The sequence below is a fragment of the Microplitis demolitor genome, chromosome 8 (assembly GCF_026212275.2).
Source record: "Microplitis demolitor isolate Queensland-Clemson2020A chromosome 8, iyMicDemo2.1a, whole genome shotgun sequence".
Taxonomy (NCBI): Eukaryota; Metazoa; Arthropoda; class Insecta; order Hymenoptera; family Braconidae; genus Microplitis; species Microplitis demolitor.
Window position 1 is genome coordinate 9407967 of NC_068552.1, and position 21652 is coordinate 9429618.

Below are 21652 nucleotides of genomic sequence, written 5' to 3' on the forward strand. Positions count from 1 at the left end.
TATTTTTAAAGATATAAATATGTAAATATGTAAATTAAATATAGGAAATGTTTATAGAAATTAAATGTATATATAATCGTTAGATTTATTTTTATCCACCAATAAAATTTTAATTTTTGTCTTACTCCTCCGTGGAACCTCGTAAATTTTTATTTTCATCAACAATTTATAAATTTTTAATTATTGAGCCCTGGCCCCACGTTGGGCGCCATATAACGTAAACCGATTTTATTTTCACAACGGAGACGCGAAACAAACTCGGAGTCGTATGTAGCTACCCACGTGATAAATAAATGATAATAAAAATTATATTAAATGATGATAAATACTGAGATCAAATTATAATAAAATAATAAATTCAAATAATTGTTAAATTATAAATAATAAATAATTAGTGTCGTGCCTGGACCAGCCCCTCAGGCTGAGTTAGTGTACGCAGGCGCCAGACCGTTTATCTAAAACGGACAAAAATTATTCAGGGAGAATTTACGAGGGATAGATCCGAGCAAGTGGTATAACAAAGCTGATAAACACTCGAGCGACACAATAGAAATTAAATAAAAAATGAAAAGTTGTAAATAAACTATAGATAATTACATACAAATAATAAAAAAGATTAGGAAATATAACATGAAACAGTAGGAAAAGATCCAGAGGAAAATAAATATTAAATTTTCCCCGACAGCTGTTGGTTTCCGAGTTTCAATAATTTAAACAATGGTAAAAATGATAATTTTGCACAATATTTAGCTTAGTTTAACTATTAACAATAATACTTGGCTATATTGCCAGAAATACAATTAATTATAGTTGTATTTTTACCACTGGGGGTTAATTTATCACACATTAATCGCAGTATCAAAACAAAATATTTATACTCAATTCAAGAAATAATAATAAAACTTAAAAATTATTTACTTTCAATTTAAGAAAAACTAATATTATTTAATTGAATTGATAATATTAATTTTAATATTAAATAAACGTATTAATTATTCCAGTTGAATTTTTCCATATCATAAATAATGACAATATTTTTATTTTATTTTTAATTTGTCCTTCAACACTTGTGAAACAGAGAGAGATACGGAATTTTTCTTCTCTCACACTCAAAATAATAAATTTTTTTCTCTTTTAAATAATTTATAATAAATGTTTACTGATATTATTGACCGCTGGGGTACATAAATAAATCAAAACAAAAATAAAACCGCTTAGTTATTTTAAATAAAAAATAAAGGTAAATAATTATAAATAATATCTTATAGATATTCTGCGTAAATAATAATTTGAATACTTTTGGGAATTTTTCACTCTAGTGATGATATCAGTACTTGAAGAATTTGCTCAAGTACTGTAGGCTCACTATAGATATATATATCTATAGATATATCTATATCTACCGGCAACGTTTAACAACGTTGTATATGTAATTATATATATATATATATGTGTGTGTGTATATATAAATAAATATCTGGATATTTTCAGCTATATATAAAAAAAGGAAATAACTAATGATAATTAATAATACTTAGTTATAATGTATCATTAAGTTCGCAATTACAAATAAATTAATTTCACTTGCCGCGGCGACCAACAACTACCGGGGGAGGTTCTCACATGAGAATATATACGGCGAAAGAAATCCAAAGTACTTACTCGTAAATAATCTCCAGATAATCAGATTCCAATATGATTACAATTAATCACCCGGTGGATAATAACTAATTGTTTCTTTCAATGTTTTTTTTTTTTTTTTATATCAATATTTAGCAAAAACTTTCAAAAAACGTATATATAAAAACGCAACAAAACTAGACAACGTCTATACACACAGCTAGCCCGTATCTTTCTGAGTTAATTCCTCCATCCTCCACCTATTGGTCGTCGCCCTCGTGGCGCAATCGTCGCCCTTTTTTACTACTATGATTATTTTTACTAACCTTGGGCAGTTATTGGCAAAAAAAAACTATCTATTTTTATTAACTAATTATTTTGCAAACTAGTAATAACTCACAGAGCAATCACTAGTTATTTAAAAATAAAAAATTAGCTCAGAGTTATTACCAATTTTTCCCATAATAAAAAATCAGGTAAAAGATAATTCTGATTTTTTAGAAAATACAAAATTAGCAAAGAAAAAATACTAATTTTTCTATAAATAAAAAATTTGCTGAAAAATATTCCTAATTTTTGAGGAAATAAAAAATAAGCAAAAAAAAAATTACTAATTTTTCTAAAAATAAAAAATTAGTTAAAAAATCTTCCGAATTTTTGGAGGAAATAAAAAATTAGCTGAAAAAAATTACTAATTTTCGCGAAAATTAAAAATTAGCGGAAAAATATTCCTATTTTTTTGGGAAATGAAAAATTAGCTGAAAAAAATTATTAATTTTTTTAAAATCAAAAAATTAACTTAAAAAAATTACTAATTTAAAAAATAGAAAAATTGATTAAAAATAATGAAAAATTTTTTAGTTGAGATCAAGTTTGGAATAGTAGTATAGACATATGAGTGAAATATGGACCATTATACTTTTTGTGAAAAATTTAAAAAAATTACTTGGAATTATTGTTTCATCAAGATTGAATTGATAACTTAATTGACTAAATGATAAAAATGTTTTTTTCTGTTTACCAAAACTTCAACTTTATTTCAATAATTTTTTTTTTTTTGTTATAAATACATGGTTTTAGAGCATAAACTCATATATAATTCTTGATAGTGAATTTTCAATATAATAATTATTTTTTTTTTTTTCAAAATAATTGAAAAAATGAATTGACATATTCAAAGAAAATATTTTAGTTGCTCTTATTATTATGGATTTGTTAAGTGCTCGATTAATATAATTCGAGTTGAAAATAATCATAGTTCACAAAATTTTGGCCCAAAGTTACTGATGCAGTTTGATCCTAAAATCACTCAGTTATTAAAAAATTAATTTATGGAGATTTACGAACATTTCGGTAAACAGAAAATAAAACTAAAAATTCATTTCAAAATCAGTTAATTAATTTTTATCATCAATGTGGATTAAAAACAATTATAGTACACAGAATTCTGGACTGAAAGTTATTGATGCCGTTTTAGCATAAAATCACTTAGATGAAAAAAAAATTCATTCAAGTAGAAATACCAAAATTTCGGTAAACAGAAAATGAAACTAAATATTTTATAGAACATTTTTTGTAGTGCATTTTATTTCCTATAACTTATCTTAAAGGAAATTTTCGATATTGCTCACAAGTCGTAAGCTATTTGCAATTAACTTAAAATGTTCTTAGAAAATTTAAATTTTGTTGCTTAAAATTAATTATATTGAAATTTTTAGTTACCTACAAATAACTTACGACTTGTGAGAAATATCGAAAATTTTCTTGAAGATAAGTTATAGGAAATAAAATGCTCCACAAAAAATGCTCTATAAAATTTTCCGAAAAATTGATGGTTGTGTCGAAATATTTAAAAAATGTAAAAAATTATTGTCAATCTAACTTTAACTTCGAATATCTTTTGAACAAATAAAAATATCGAAAAATTATAAGAGATCTTTTTTAAAGAGCGTCAAATTTTCCATGAACTTATGTCTTGAACATTTTAAAGTATTGGTCCCACCGTGAGCTACAAAATTCCATAGCTTAAAAAATAAATTTTCCCATGTTATTTAAACGGGAAATAGAAAATTACGATGGGGCAGCTGTTAATATTAAGAGCTCAAACTTTCATAGTATTTTTTTTTCGTCATTTCCAACAATATTTCAAGCTCTAACAAGTTACCTGTTATGCTGAAGTTTGAAAATTTAAGAATCGAAAATCATCAATGAAGCGGTTTTTAAAATTTAGTTCCTGATTTTGTTCAGTAAAATAAGTGTATTGAAGCAAAAATCAATGTCGGGGATCAAAATCAAGATTTAAATAAATTTTGACTCATGTAAGAAACAATAAAATATGAAATATCCGATAAAAATATTAAAAACTACGTTTTATCGATTTTTTTGTTGATAATATGATTTAAACTAAAAACCAAGTTCGATGACATTATATGATCAAAAGAAACCATAAAAAAGATGAGTTGGTATGATATCAGGCATATTTTAGTACGTTATATTATGATTTATCCGGAAAAAATAACATAAAATGTTATTTTTTTAACTTTTCAACGCCAATATCTTTTGAACTAATCAATCGATTTTGATAGTTGACGTGGCAATCGGCGCGTTTTATTGAGTTCTAGAGCTGATTAAAAATTGAAATCGATCGCGTCAGTCGTTTCGAAAATATTTAGAAAAAACCGTTTTTCACTATTTCTTTCTCCCGCGATAACTCTCGAACGAATTATCCGATTTTGATGTTTGAGGTGGCAATCGACGCGTTTTATTGAGTACTAGAGCTGATTAGATTTTGAAGTCGATCGTATAAGTCGTTTTTGAAAAATCAATAAAAAACTGAAAAAAAAGTTTTTTTTTTTTCGTAACTCGCCAATATTTTCGAGTCTATTCGATCAAATAATCTGACATTTTCAGGAAAGTTGATAGCCAACAAGCTCTTTCGATTGCTACTTCATCCATCCAAATCGATTCATTAGTTCAAAAGTTACAAAGAGTTTACACAGATACACACACACACGCACACACACACACACACACACACACACACACACACACACACACTCGGACATCATTCGGAAAATAGTCAGAATAGCTTCCTAGGACCGCAAAACGTCGACATCTGATGAAAACTCGATTTTCGAAAATCAGGGTGAAAACAATAACTTCCCGAAATTTTTGAAAATCGTCGATTTTCTTAACGGGAAGTTAAAAAAAGAAATATCCAATGATAATTAACAATAATTACTTATCTTAGCTATCGAGTTTCATTCAGCTGTCAATTATTAATAAATTAATTTTACTCGCTGAGGTGACCAACAACTACCAGGGGTAGTTATCACATGAAAATATGTACAGCGAAAGAAATCCAAAGTACTTACTCAAAATAATCTCCAGACAATCAAATCCCAAATGATAATCAAATAATCATCCGGTGAACAACAACTAATCACTACTACTTTATAATGTATAATTCACCGAAATGTTTATAAAAACTTCGATATAATTTTTACTTTACTCAGAGAGCGTCCGTACGCAGTAATAGTCCGTATCTTTCTGAGTTAATTCCTCTATCCTTCACCTGTTGGTCGTCGCCCACGTGGCGCAATCATCGCCCTTATTTACTACTATGATTATTTTTACTAGCCTTGGACATAGTTTTAAATTAAAAATATAAATTATAAAGATAATTTCGCGACACCTGAATGATACATCAATAATTAAATTAATGTATGAACTAATTATCCATATCATATGCATGTTCTGATCTTATCTAATAAAATAAATAATTATTATTCAAAATCATAGAATTGATCCCGTTAATATAGCCAAGGTATTGATTTTCCCCTACCCGGCGGTCAATATTTTTCCAAAACATCAAATGATATCTATGTAGCTTAATCAATAGGTATTGTATCTTATTAAATAATTTCACCAGTATTTTAGAGTATGAATAAAAGATAGTAGGTAGAGAGGAAAGTATGCAAGTTTATTGCCAGTTATAATAATTTCAATTACTTACAATAAATGTTTTCGCAGAATACAATCGATAAGGTCCAATTGATAGTCGATGGCCACGTGAAAAGTGTCAATTATCGCACTGAATTTAGGCTTTATAATTAATACGCTGATACTACAGATGTATCAGCGGTAACGTAATAATCAACTTAATAAATTAAATATATTTTATATTCAAATAATAATACATGATGTATAATGGAATCGCAAGCAGAGTTGCCAGTATAATATAAAGTATAATAATAAAAATAAGTAAGAATAAATTGATATAATGCAAGTGAATTGCCGGTTAATAATTAATTAATTCAGAATATTCAAACACGTCTAAACGCTACTAGATCTAAGATCAAAGTCATTGACTCATGATTGAGGGTCTGGGACTTGCCTCTGAACTCTGTCCCCACTTCACCCTTACAGTCATGCGTCAACGTGAAAATTAGTCATGTGACCACGGCACTATGACTTGAGTAGTTTCAGACGGCAAGAAGACGGGGAAAAATGGGAACCGCAAGGCTGAGGACGACGAAGACAATTCACATTGTCTCAATATATATATATATGTATCTACGTAAAATTAACATGGATGGTGACATATCTATATCTATACCTATATCTGACAGTAGGCTTCTGGTAAAATTGTATTTAAATTACAGACAATTTACTGTCAACTTAAAGGTAACTGCTTGCTCTCCAACACTTTCCTTTACGTTGGCTTTAGAATACGGCAGTAGATTGAAGTTAACTTGTGGATAAATTGGCTATGAGAGTGATCTGTTGAAAATTTAGTTTGGTGTGAACTCGCCATGCTTTTTAATATTCTCGGAACTCCCCACTACTATACGCGGCGTAATTTACATTGTTTACCTGAGTAAATACAACGTTTAAAGTTGAAAAGAAGAAAGCTAATGTCACCGCGTGAAGTTCAACTTTGCGCCATTTTTTTTCGTTTCATATATGCAGAAAGCGTTAGCCCAAGCGATACAGGTAAGTAACAAAGATTTTCTAGTCTTATTTTTCTATAAATAAATAATAAATGAAATCCGGCTCTAATTCCGAAAAAAGCAATGCTTCTGTTGCAATGTTTCGTTTATATTTTGTTATTTATTGTAATATTTAATTAATTTTCTATCGATTAAGTGCCGAAGAAAAATGGAAATAAAAAAAGAAGCAAAAATGGTGGCAGGCAACGAAAAAATTGGGAAGGTAGTCAGCGCCACTACAACACCAACAACAACAACTACACCAGAGGGAGAGTTCGTCATGATTACTTTGGCACGGGTGTAGGAAGTCTAAACTCCTATTATAATTCGAAATATTAAAAACAGTGAAATTTAAAGTCTTTTTTTTGCTCCACTTGTGAGAGGCCTACAAAATGCTTTTAAATAATATAAATAATTTTTTTTTTCACTTGATAATCGATCAATTATAAATTTTAATTTAAATATAATAATATCTAATATTTAAATTGGATTGTAAATTACGATTAATCTTGTTGCAACATAATTTGTTATAATCTATTGCATATTACATATTATTAATAATTTAAATTAAAATTATTTTTCATGATTCAGTTTTTATTTTTTTTTTTTATTTTTTCTCTTATTTTTATTCATTAAAACGCTCTTTGTAGACATTGAAGTAAAAAGTTAGTCATATAGAATATGACGATTGGATTTATTTAGTTATACCTGTAAAACGACTACAAAGTGCTTTTAAATAATATAAATAATTTTTTTTTTCACTCTATAATCGAACAATGATAAATTTTAATTTAAATATAATAATATGTAATATTCAAATTGGATTGTAAATTGGAATTAATCTTGTTGATACATAATTTATTTGTTATAATCTATTGCATATTACATATTATTAATACTTTAAATTAAAATTATTTTCCATGATTCAGTTTTTATTTTTTTTTTTATTTTTTCTTTTATTTTTATTCATTAAAAAGCACTTTGTAGTCGGGAGTAAAAAGTTAAGGTCTTATTTTTTTTCAAATTTCTTTGATGTATTTAGATTTTTTATATCATTTGTACAAATGTACTTTGTAGTCAATAAGTATTAATAAAAATTTAATGTTGTGATTATGATGCGTTTTTTTTTTTTATTTTTCTTGTCTTCAGAGCTTAAAAAATATTAATTTACATAAAAATTACTGAGAATTTTTTATTATGAAAAGTTCAACCAGTTTTGAAAAAGCTTTTTGTAAATTGAAAAACTCTTTTCTTGTTTAAAAATTTGCTTGTATGTAAATTGTCAAGTTTGCTTGCATTTGTCGTCAAATGTGCGTCAACTTTGAACTTTTCTGTTTTTTACTACAATTTGCATACGACTTGCTATTTATTTTGACATAAATTTACTGCTCGAATTAGGATGCAAATGCACTTCAAACATTGACTTGAAAAAGGTTTTCTTTCATTTTGCGGCAAATTTATATTTCAATTTATGGTTGATTTGACTTTAGAAATTGCAAAATATTTTTTTTACGGTCAAATTATTGACAATTTTATGTATAAATTTGCTTACCTTCTGAAAGGTTAAAAATGAACATTACCGAATTTTCTTTCTATTAAAAAGTTATCTCTAAATTAGGCAAAGATTAACCAAAAATTTTTCTTTCCAACCTTTGCTGTCAATTTGTCAGTTAATTTGGATAGCAAATTTCAGGCAGTTTCAATGTCAAATTACTGTCAATTTCAAACTACAGTGGCTTTATTGAAGCAACCCCTCCGAGGCTTCTATGTTTTGAATCTTCACAGCTGTAAAAAAAGTCCCGTATCTCAATTTGTTCATATCTTTGATATTTATTCATTTATTAATTCTAAACTATTTTTCAATAATTAATATTATTTAAAATTGAAGCGCAATCAAAGCCAAGTAGTGATCTCTATTTTTTTATCAAAAGACTTATTCTCAATCATTGCGAGCTCGTACAGAACACTGTCTTGCTGAAAATCTTAAAGCATCTCAGAAACTCAAGGAAAATGAGAGTTGTCAATTAGAAAAAAATGAGAAAAATAGAGAATATAAGTCAATTCGTCGCAGTAGTGAACATTATATAACAAATGAAAGAGAACAAACTCGAATCAGAATAGCTAAACTGCGTTTTGATAATGCTAATAACAAAATATATCATAGTTCAGGAAAACGTAAATTAGGTAACGAAGATTTTAATGTTGCTCACAAAAATACTTGACTTGCTAAAGTTTCTGGACCTAAGCTACATCAACTTGAAAAAGATAAAAGAGAAAAGAAAGAATGAATGAATTTTTGAAATATAATGAAAATTTTTTATCTAAACTTGCGTACCAAGCTAAAAATGGGAAAGATAAAAAAACAGCAAAATTATATCAAACTATTCTAGCAAAGCAACGTCAAAATCCTGAGATTTGTACCTGTTGTTTGCGTAATCTTTATAATTTTATTAAAAAATTAACTGATTACAAAATATTAATAATAATAGAACGAAATATGATTGATATTGCGTATAATTTTAAACAATCCGAGTTTCAGTGTGATTTATGTTGAAACAGTTCAAGAATTGGTATTAAACCAAAAAAAGCTGCTACCAAAAATCTTTATTTTGCAGAAATTCCTGACTGTTTGAAACATCTTAATCCGGTTGGGGCTAGATTAGTATCACCATGGTTACCCTTTTTGCAAATCATACCCCTCCAACAATATACAGCTCATCCACAACTATCTCGTAAAGTTACCCATAGTAAATGTTGAAGTCGACGTAGAAGAAATGATGAAATGTTTGCCTCGTCGTCTCGAACATGCTTAAGTAGTTCAAATTAAAATTAAACGTAAGAAAGAGTACAAATCTAGTTATATGGCTGAAAACATCGTTGTTAAAGATGTCAAAGATTCTATGAAATTTATTCGAAAATCAACTTTGTACTTGTAATACGACATTAAAGAAAATGAAGAATTTTTATCGCAATTAACACAGAAAAAGTTTTCGTTTATTGTTAATGAAAATAATAAAAAATTTTTCTGTGATCCTAATAACAAATTATTTGAGAAATTTTATGAAAATTGCGATGATGAAAATGATGATGAAAATAATGAAGGTGATGGAAATTTTGACAGTGATAATGTTTTAGTCATTGATCAGAATCGTGGAATGGCAGAAATCACTAGAATCATTTCACCAGGTGAAAATAAAATTCCGAAACCAATATATAGCATTCCGGATTATGAAATTTTATGTCACCCACATAATTTTGAGGGTGAACCGTTCGATGAAGAAAAAATTCTAACCACCAATGAAAAACATAAGCTTTGGATTACTCATAAAGATCCTCGTTGCCGGCATGATCCAACTTTTGTTCTTTTACTCGGTCAAATGACTGTACAAAAACGAACAAGAGATTCTATGAATTTCGTTACGCGAAGAGGTTGCAAAAATGAATCTTTAAAGGTCAATGATGCTCTTAAAGGTGATTTAAAAGATGAACTCGTTAATAAGAATGAAACTTTGTGACAGTGTAGTCCTGGTTTTGAAGACGTGAGAGTTGAGGCTCTCCATCTACGTTCATAATTTTTGACTTTACAGCTTAGCCTTGTCTCTAGACCAACGACTGGATGGGAAAAAATCTCGCGCAGCAGGGAACCGTAAGTGAGTCCCCTGCGCAATCAAAAGTGGGGTCAGCCGAGGGCTTGACCGCTCCTAAGATCTCTAGAGTAGTCACTAGATTCCTAGACGGAACACAACACACCTCTTGGTTTTTCGCGAGTTTTTAAAAGCTTACTTAGTGAAGTTGAATTATCAATTAAGAAATCTAAAGAAAATTGAACTAATCTCTATTATAAATAAATAAGTGTGGTGGTAAAATGTCCCCAAGGAGTTCTGGCTGCTGTGCACTTTCAACTCTATTATAGAACGACGTCCGTTGACGGTGAGTTAGCTTTACCTATCCTTAATTGTACCGCTGGTTTCATTTCTCTCTGTCCAAGTGCGTTTGCTCAATACCATGGCATAATTAATTATTAGGGACTAGTCTTTTACCCGGCGTTTGATACACATATAATTATCTCGATTACTTGGATCTTGGGAAATTTGTAGATATGATTCTGGGACAGTTTAGTTAAATAAAATATTTAGATCTACGAAATCTCTTTTCTTTTTATTTCATTTATTTAAGACACCCGTAATTTTAAGTCTTATATTCCAGCCGCGTGTCCGGTTTACGACAGGAGGTAACTCACGCAGCAGAGTGTTAGCCGGCAACCTTCATCGTAATTAACTTATACTTCAGAGAACGTTTATTAATTTGAGATCAATACAAAATTTTATAAGCTGTTAATTCGTAACGAGGACGTTTGGCTAGCTGACACGGGCTGGTCAAGGTCACCCGTTATAACTTACAAATTTCTTACTCCAATAGTTGGGTCTCCTACTTATATGGAAGATAAAAACAAATTTTTGATTGCTGCAATGGCTCAAATTGGAACTCCAAATATGATTTTTACTTTTTCTTGTAATTTACATAACAATGTTCCTATTCTTAAACAATTTTATAACGAACAATACGGCAAAACGATAAGTAGCTATGATGTACTTGATCTAAATCGTAACTGTTACGTCCAGCTCAGATGCTGAACTTTTTATATTAAATTTTATTTTTTCATTAAAATTACGTGGCGACCAGATTTTATTTTTTTTAATAACCCTAGAGTGATAAGAAACAATGTAGTAGTAAAAATGTTTAGAATTAGTAAATTTGTTTGCTCTGACGCACGTAGAAATGCTAGAGCAAACAATCGAATGCATTTTTTTAATGACCCCTTGAATCACAATAGAATGAAGGCCCAAAGAACATTTGGAAACCGAAATTAAAAATCGCAGTGTGAATCTAAAAAATATTTATGAAAACAATTTAGATTTTATTGTAATAAATCGATCATTGGTACACCAAATGGAAGAAAGATATCTCGCAGATATCGTCAAAGAAAAAGAAGCGGAAAACGATGATCATAACGATGAACATAATGATAAAAAAAAAGATTTTACCCCTAAAGAAATTCAGCCAGATGACTCTGTTGATATTTTTGCTGAAAATAAAGATTGCAATCCGTCAAATTCGAAGGAAAATGATTATAAAATTAGTGTCTCAAAAGTTATGAAAAGTGATGAAATTTTAGGTTACTTTGAAAAGCAAATGAACAGCAGCTTCAAATAACTGTGCACTGTTTACATGCTCAAATAATTGGCAAGCCATTTCGCTTGATGATTTCTGGCCAAGCAGGAACTGGAAAATCATTCCTTATTAATCTTTTATATCATGTAATATCAGATTACTATACAAAAAAAATTAGTTGTACAGATGTTGAATCAGCTCATGTCATTCTAGCAGCTTCTTCTGGGAAAGCTGCATATGTTATTAATGGTGTCACTTTACACAGTTTTTTTTATTTACCGATAGATAACATGAGCAGAAACATTACAGCATTAAGTTCTAGCGTTGTTACATCCTTGAGATTTGAAATGCGAAATGTAAAAGTTGTTTTCATAGATGAGGTTTCAATGATCGGTCAAAACCGATTGAATCAAATTGATACTCGTCTCCAACAAATAACAGGGAACAACTCTCCATTCGGTGGACTGTCAATCATTTTTGTTGGAGGTTTGCGACAGCTTCCACCGATTATGGATAAACCTATTTATTATACTGCATTCCATTATCAAAGGGATGAAAAATTGCAGTGGAATAAACAGTATCCTGATCATCCTCTTAAGCCAAATATTGCAGACCCTACGTATAGTGCATTATTCGCAACGGACAATTGGCTTGACTTTGAATGTTATGAATTAACTAAAGTAATGCGACAAGATAACGTAAAATTTATTAATGCTTTAAATAATCTTTCTATGGGTAAAATAACAGATAGCGACATACAACTATTTAGATGACTTTGTAATTTGAAAAATGTACCTCATAATGCAACTCACTTGTATTATACAAATAAGAATAGATATACTTTCAGTGAAAAAATAATTAATAGTATGAAAGGTGACTTGTTTATACACGAGGCTAAAGATGAAATTCAAGGTAAAGGAAGAATGGACGAAAAAACGATTAAGGCACTTGAAGCTCTTCATAAGCTTCCAACTAACAAAACTGGCTGTTTACCTAGAACTCTTTATTCAAAACTTAGTATTAAATTGATAATAACTCGTAACATAAGGATTAAAGAACGGTTAGTGAATGGAACTACCGCTATTCTCAGGCATGTGTCTCAAAAAAAAAAATTCAGACGAAATCACAATTTTGTGGTTAGAGTTTACAAACAACGAGATCGGTTGCAGTACTCGAAACAAAAATCGATGTCTTTTAGAAAATGATTTTAAACATACAGATTTAGTTACTATTTTCCCAATTGTAGTTACGGATATTGCAGTTGGTCAGAAAATGGTTGGACGAAGACAATTTCCTTTAATTTGCGCTGAAAGTCTAACAACTCACAAAAGCCAAGGCCAAACTTATCCATATGTTTGTGTACATAACAAAGGAATGACACGCACAATGCAATATGTTGCATATAGTCGAGTTACAAATCTTAATAATTTGTATATCGATGGAGACTTTAAGCCACCAGCTCCGTTAGACAACACTAATGATCTTAAGGTTGACTTGGACAGGTTAAAAAATGAAAAACGCTTTATCATTTTCGAACAACCTTTAGACAATTCACATGGGATTAAAATTATTTTTTATAATGCCTTATCGTTTACGTAAATATATAGGTTGCGTTCGAAATGATAACAGGTTTCATGGAGCTGATGTTATGGTATTCGCTGAAACACGCACATTCCCTTATGATGATATTTCTATCAATGGATTCGATATTGAGTTCAGATCTGATGAGAAAAATGTCAGTAGGAAGTTTTTACGAGGACTAGCCGTCTATAAGAAACAAAACTGTGATGCTTCTATTATCAATAATGTGACTCATGATTCCCAATAAGAGAACAAAGTTGAACATGTCGATTTAGTAGCTTTAAAAATAGATGACCTGTTTGTCATTGGCGGTTATAAATTCCCTGATACTACTTAAAATTTGTTCAAGAAGTGCATGAATATCATGATTAGTTCATGCGATATAAATAATTATTCGGTAATTGATCCTGGATTAACCGGGTCGTAAGGACCAGACAACCGTGTGACCTTGAGTTTATATATACCATATACAAATGGAGAATCGGGATTAGTGGGACCACGTTATGTACGTAATGTACGTAACGATTTCAGATAATAAATAGATTTGCATAATAAACCACTTAATCAGATGTTAAATAATTAGACAGTATACCCGGTTAAATAATAGTCATAATAATAGAATTATTATGGTTGACTGATGTCGATGTTATATCAGGTTGTTGTTCATCCTTCTATCCATGGGTATAATTCACTGCGCGGTAGAAATTGATAGCTGGCAGGTGTATGTGGTTGCAATTATGACTACGGCGTCATAATTGCGGTGATAGACAATGAAAACGACTGCTTCATCGATTAAAGACTCTCACACTTAAACGGAAGAAAGGATTAGAAAAGAGGATAAGCTAAAACAAAGATACGCGAACCCTGATATTATAACTAACTAATATAATCAATTAATAATTTTGACTTAAACAAAGTAATATGAATTGAGAATAACTAACATATGATTGGTATATTTTGATAATTGATAAAGAAAAGCATGATTTATTTAGGCACGCAGGCCTTCTAATAAGTTTGGCATAGCAACTGCGCATGCGTCACAGGTGTTCCCTCAACTTTTAAATTAAGAAGAAGGAAATAAATAATAATAACAATATACTCAGATATTTCAGGTATACATTTAAATAACAAGCGGTACTTTACCCCCTGTGATGACCTGATATAATGAATCGATAACAAGGGTTCCTCAACCTCGTTACACGTCTTAGCTAGAGAGTCATAGGCCTCAAAAATGGCCCACGACCGGCTAAAGTGCAGAATTCGAGATGATATTTTTAGAAAAAAATTAAAAAATTTTAAGTTATCGGGCAACGGCTGCTCAGATGAGTCGAGGGCGGCCCCGTTGACACTAGAAGGTATGAGAGCAATTGATGGAAGTTATAAAAACTTAGCCAAAGAGCTACATGCCTCAAAAATCAGCCACAACCGGCCAAAATCCAGTTTTCGAGATGATATTCTTAGAAAATAACATAAAGATTGTCACGCAACGATTCAAATTATTTGACTTTATTTAGTTTTAAGTTAATTATTTTAATTACAAATTTGAATTTGAATCGTTGCGTGGGCATTCCGCCATTTCGCCGATGAGATGGCAGTCCGTACACGGTGCTCGCGCATGCGCGAAGGGTATGAGAGAGCACATGTGTGATTTAATTTATTTTTATTTTTATAATTTATGATTTAAGCACAAACGCGTGACTTTTGTTTGTTTTAATTATGTATTTATAATTTTGAATTAATTGGGATGCATAATCCAGCATTATATTATGCCCAAAAATTGACAACACATTACTTTGTTTAAACTTGTCATCCCACTGATGACGTGAATTGATGTTTATTATTTGGGTTACTATTATTTAATTCATTATCCGATATGAAGGATATAGAGTAATAGTTCATATATTTAATTAATTAATTATGTACCATTCAGTTGTCTGTGGATTTATGGTTTATATTTTATATTTATTTAATTCAAGTAAGGCCCAGGGCTGACAAATGTAATTATAATAAAAATTAAGGGGACACTAGTGTCATGTGTGCGACGACCAACAGGTGGAGGTTGAGACAATTAGATTAGAAAGATACGGACAAGCGTTGTGTACGGACGTGATTTTTTCCTGTTGTACTAAAATTTCTATTTTTTTGTTTAAAATAAGTAAAGTTCACTGGGTGAATTAAGTGGAATACCAAATATTATTATTTCATCATTATAATATTGATTATTATTTCTTTTGCTGATTATTGCGGATTTCGAGTAAGTACTTTGTATTTATTTCGCTGGATAATACACTATCACGTGCTAGCCTCCCCCGGTAGTTGTTGGTCGCCGCGGAGGAAATTGTTTATTTGTAGTTATTATTTATTTACTGAATGATACTTGATAGAATTATTATTAATTATCATTGAATATTATTTGATAGGTGATTGAAAATATTTGGCGGTTAAATATATATATTAAAAAGCGTACGCAACGTCGCAAAACGTTGCCGGTATATATATATATATATAGATATACATATTGGTGGTGTATATATCTATACGATACACGCATTACTTATAAATTCCTCAGACACTGATGTCAGCACTCGGATGAAAAATTCCCGAGTTAACATACTTATTATTTTTCTATTTTACTTAGAATATTTGTATAAGATTATCAATTATTACTTACGTTTATTATTATTTGGCGTAATTGAATAGCATTGTATTATTTTATTTTGATTATCTGGTACCCCAGCGGTCAATAATATTATCGAATTTTTATTATAAATTATTTAAAAGAGAAAAATTTATTATTTTGAGTATGAGTGAGGAAAAGTTCCGTGTCTTTCTCTCTCTCAAGCGTGTTGAGAGATAAAACAAAGTAAGATTATTATTATCCTCTTATTTATTTGTATGAAACAAATTTAAGTAAAATAATTGGTTTTTTTTCCTATTGAATAATAAAATTAACAGTGTTAAGTAAATCATATTATAATTATTTTGGATTGAATTTATGTGATATTATTTGTTTTTTTTTTTTTTATAACCACCGAGTGTTATTATTGTGGTTGATTTAACATAAACTATTGATTGTAAAACATTATTGATTATTCTACTATTGTTTAAATTATTAAAACACGGAAACCAACAGCTGTCGGGGAAAATTTAATATTTATTTTCCCTGGATCTTTTCCTGCTACTTAATTTCATTCTTCTGGTTTATTTATTATTTGTAATATAACTATTTATTATATATTTACTATTTTTCTTTTTCTTATTCATTTTATTTTATTTTCCTCAATTGTTTGTCCGCTTTGTCGTGTGTCACTTGCTCGGATTTCCCTTGCAGATTTTCCCCCTGAATTAAATTTTGTCCGTTTTGGGATAAACGGTCTGGCGCCTACGTGCACTAACCCAGCCTGAGGAGCTGGTTCAGGCACTCCAAAAGTTCATTATTTATAATTTCATTATTGTTTATAACTTATTATTTATTTTAATTTGGAGGAAACATTTAAAATCATTTATTTATTATTATTATTATTTTTATTTTCACACGTGGGTGACCGCATACGGTTTACCGGTTAATCTGCGTCTCCGTCGCGGAAATTAATTACGGTTAACGTTATATGGCGCCCAACGTGGGGCCAGGGGGTCAATAATTTTAAATCGATAAATTATTTGAATAAAAATAAAATTTGCGAGGTTCCACGGAGGAGCAAAACCAAAAATAAAAATTTCATTGGCGGATAAAAATAATTCTGAAGACTTTTTATACACATTTAATTTTACATATATTTGTCTCATTTAATTTATCCATTTACATATTTACAAATAATAAAAATGAACGCGTGGGAAAGGATCTTTGCTGAAACCGATCAGTTGATCGCGCGGGCATCTTTGATACGCGTACGAGGTGGCGCTACGGACGATGAATTCATTCCGGGTGAGGATGATAACGCGGTCGAGAACAACGAGAACGCGGGCTTGGTTGAACCTGCAAATAATAATGAACATCAGGATGCTTTGATCGCCGAGACCGAAGACGAGGGTCTTCGCGAGTTTTTCGAGCATAGCCGCGGTCCTCCCCAACAACACATGATCCCGACGATCATACGCGGTCCAGTGAATCGTTCTGGCCGAGAAGTAGAGATCGTGGGTGAAGACTCCCACCTTGCCCATGCGACTGACCCTGGGCACAGGAGCCGGGGGCGCGGACGAGCGTCACGGACGGCTAGGGATGTCGGATCACATGACACCTCTACTCCAGTGCCAGAAACTGAGCTCACATGGATGCTGACGCGACCTGATGATGAAATCAGGATGATTTTATTCGGGTTGGGGTTATCCACCGCGGGTGGTCGCAATAAACGCCGGGATCGGCTAAATCGTTATCACAAACGGGCTTTAGGGGTTCCGAACATACCCTGGGATCCGATCAAGGACGAAATATCTCGTGAGGTAGACGCGCGGGCGACAAATCTGACCGACGCAGAGATCCGTCGATACTTGCTTTCGCAGCAAGTCAATCCATCGGGTACCAGTGAGGTAATCCAGGACCGTTTTCGACGATTGCTAAGACGCGAGGACGGGGACTTTGACGCACCCTGGAACTTGTGGAAGGATGAGCTGATTCCAGTGGGCCCAGAGATGCCTGAGATTCCTGATGGCATGGGTGCATACGTCACAGGGGCGACGTTTGTCCAAGCGTTGCGTATGTTGGAGGAGAAGATGGAGCGTGGGCAACAGAGACTGTTCGAGAGGATCGAGAGGTTATCTGGAAATAATCAAATTCGCACATCTTCCCCACACGGTGGCTCTGCACCTGCAACACTCCCGGAAATCAGTGTTATCCCTACTGTGACTACTACCGTGAGTTCTGGACGAAACGCAAGACCTGTTGCTACCCAGAGCAATCCAGCGCACGACCCCAGGACCAATCCACTGGCTCCGCATCCAGACGACATCACCAGTCACCAGCGACGTCAAAATACTGGGCCTGGAGGTCCTTCTAACCCCACACCGTCCAGGGTCCAGTTCCAGACTCCCAAGGATTCCCACAGAGGGCGTGATTCCGAGCAACATCAGCACAGTTCGTCTGGCGAGTCAGATTCAGACGATAGTTACACGTCATCGTCATCTGAGTATCACTCACATCGGAGTTCAGGCAGTGAAAAACGCCATTCACCCCGCGTGTTTGCTCGAGATCATGGTGCCATCGCCAGGAACTGGAAATTATCGTTTTCTGGTGATGGTTCTATGACTAGCGATGAATTCCTGAGACGCCTGGTCGTATTAATGCGCAGCGCGGGAATTCGTCGAGCTGATCGCCTCGCCGTATTACCAGAGGTCTTCAAAGGCAAAGCTGAAGTCTGGTTTAGCGCAAATTGCCACCGATGGTCAAATTGGGAGTCATTCCGGTCGGAATTTTTGACGTGGTTCAAGAGTGGTGGTCGTCAACGCGAAATCAGGGCTGATATTCGCGCACGTAATCAGGGTTTAAAAGAAAATGCTCGTGATTACTTAATATGTCTCCAGAATCTATATTCTCGCTTGAGACACCCACCATCGGAGCGAACGCAAGTTAGACGGGCAACAAAGGGATTGTTACCCGCGTATTGGGATCACTGTCCACTCGGTGACTTTGACACGTATCAGTCATTGTTATTGAAAGCCACACAGGTCGAGGAAAGGTGGAAGGCTGCAAGAAATCATCGTCAACCACCGCCGAGGGAAGAAGCGAACATAAAGGAATGTTCGTATTCGGCCGGTATTCGACCTCCAAGGGACCACAGAGCGGGCATACATGCAGTTGATACTCCTGTCGAACACTCTGACTCAACCAGCGGTTCGCAGTCTAGCCCAGGGACGAAAAAGAAGCGAAGATCGCGTCGATCTCGCCAACAGAGGGCTGCTGAGCGTAACTTGGCACTTGTCACGCCTGGTGGAATTAACCAGTCAACAAAACAGGCCACCAAAGCAACCGTAAAGACTACTGAGCAGCGTGTGAACACACAAAATGCGCCCGCGAGTCAGCAGCAGAACCTTAATGCTCAGAATCGCGGCGCGATCCCGAAAAATTCGTCGTTACAACAGCCACAACCTCCGAGGGTGTCCAATCCACCTATGAATAACCCTCTGAGAGGTCAAGTGAATTCACAAGGTGGTAATCGATCGCCTCCTGGATTCAATCATAACAATAATTCGTCGTTTGTGCGTTATCCGGGTCAAATGGGGCAAAACAGGATCGGTCGACCAAGATTCTGTTATAACTGTGGCTCATTGGAACATTTGGGCTACTTTTGCCAAGAACCACGCCGGGACGTATGCATGAGATGCGGAAAAGTTGGAAAGACAGCTGTCACGTGTGTCTGTAACGTCGACAGTCGTCCCAATGCGTTCCAATTGCCAAAAAACGGCGAAGCAGCCCGCCAGTAGAGGGTGGCGGTGCTGGACGTTCATCAATCCCTCCAGAAACAGTCACCAGGGAGCAGGATTCGATGAGTCTACGTCGTATTGTTGTCCAGGCTGATATTCATGCTGTTTCTGATCCACCGTGCGAGGCCAAGTGTGAAGAAGATGCCACACTTGATGAATTAACCGCGGTAGAAGATCGAACAGCTGTCTCAGTGTCTCCTATAAATCAACCTGGTGATGAAAATGACGATTTTTGGCGGTTACGTCATGGTAAACCCCGACCTCAGGTTGTTATTCGCGCGGGTAATCGTAAAAGGATCGCGATAATCGATACTGGGGCCAAAACAACTGCTTTTGGAGACTTCGCGAGAGAATTAATGGCTGACGGTTTTCCATGCATGTTTGAAGCTCGACCGACGCGTTTTGGCATGGCAAACAGAACGACTGACGTGAGTGGAGGCGTGGTAAACGTGAAAATGACTCTCGATGGTGTTGAAGAGGTCATATTTCCAGTCCATTATATTCCTCGGTTAGGAAGTTTGAATTTAATCGGTACTAACTTCATGCAACATGTCAATATGGAGTTAGACCTGAGTAACCGATCTTGGCGTATACGCGGTGGTGCCTGGCACGAGTTGGCGTTCGAGCCTGATATTCATTCGAAACCAGAAGATGTTGCAGCTGTACATGAACTCACTGGAGATGAAACCAAACAGTTACATGAGTTCTTGGACCATCAACGGACACTTATGCCACCTGGTTTGGGATTGACCTCGTTGGTTGAGCATGAGATTAGGCTCAAAGACGAGCGACCGATTAAACAGCGGGTTTATCGTCGATCACCAGTCGTTTTACAAGCGTTACATGAGGCACTCGACAAAATGCTCGAAGATGACATTGTCGAGCCTGCGCCAGCATCGGAATGGTCCAGTCAGCCTATCATGGTTAAAAAGCCTGACGGATCATATCGCATGTGCGTTGATTTCCGTGACGTGAATACCGTGACCGAAAAAGACACATATCGACCGCCGGATATGATCGAGATTCTCGAGAAATGTCGTGACGCACATTATATTACGACACTCGATATGAACTCAGCGTTTTGGCAGATTTTAATGAGTCCAAATAGTCGCAAGTATACTGCTTTTTGGGTTCCCGGTCGCGGTCTTTTTCAATACAAACGTATGCCGATGGGACTATGTAACGCTCCGGCGAGTTTTCAGCGTGTGATGGACAAAATAATTACACCTGATTTATCTCCGTTTGTATTCGCGTACCTGGATGATATAATCATCGTAACCCCGACTTTCAAGAAACATCTGGAGATGTTAGAAGTCGTGTTGAGTCGGTTACGAGGCGCTGGGTTTACTTTGAACTTCGACAAAAGTAAATTTTGCCAGCAACAGGTACGATTTTTGGGCTTCTTACTGGACAAAGAAGGACTCAGGCCAGACCCTGAGAAAACGGAGCCGATTTTGAATTACCCGCGGCCGAAAAACGTCAAACAGATACGTCGTTTCAATGGGATGATAAACTGGTATCATCGCCATTTGAAAAACGTCGCGTGCGTAGCTGGTCCACTATATCGTTTGACGCGGAAAGATGTACCCTGGCGATGGACTGAGGCTGAAGAAGAGTCTTTCCAGTCTCTTAAGAAAGCACTCGCGGAAGCTCCAGTCTTGTCAACACCTGATTACACGCTACCGTTCACGTTATATACAGATGCGAGTCAGTGTGGACTCGGAGCGGTCCTAGTTCAACGTAACGGCGATCGTGAGTACTTGATTGCGTGTGCGAGTAAGGCATTGAATAGTGCTGAAGCAAATTACAGTACGACTGAAAAAGAATGTCTTGCGGTAGTTTGGGCCGTGCGTAAATTTAGACATTATTTG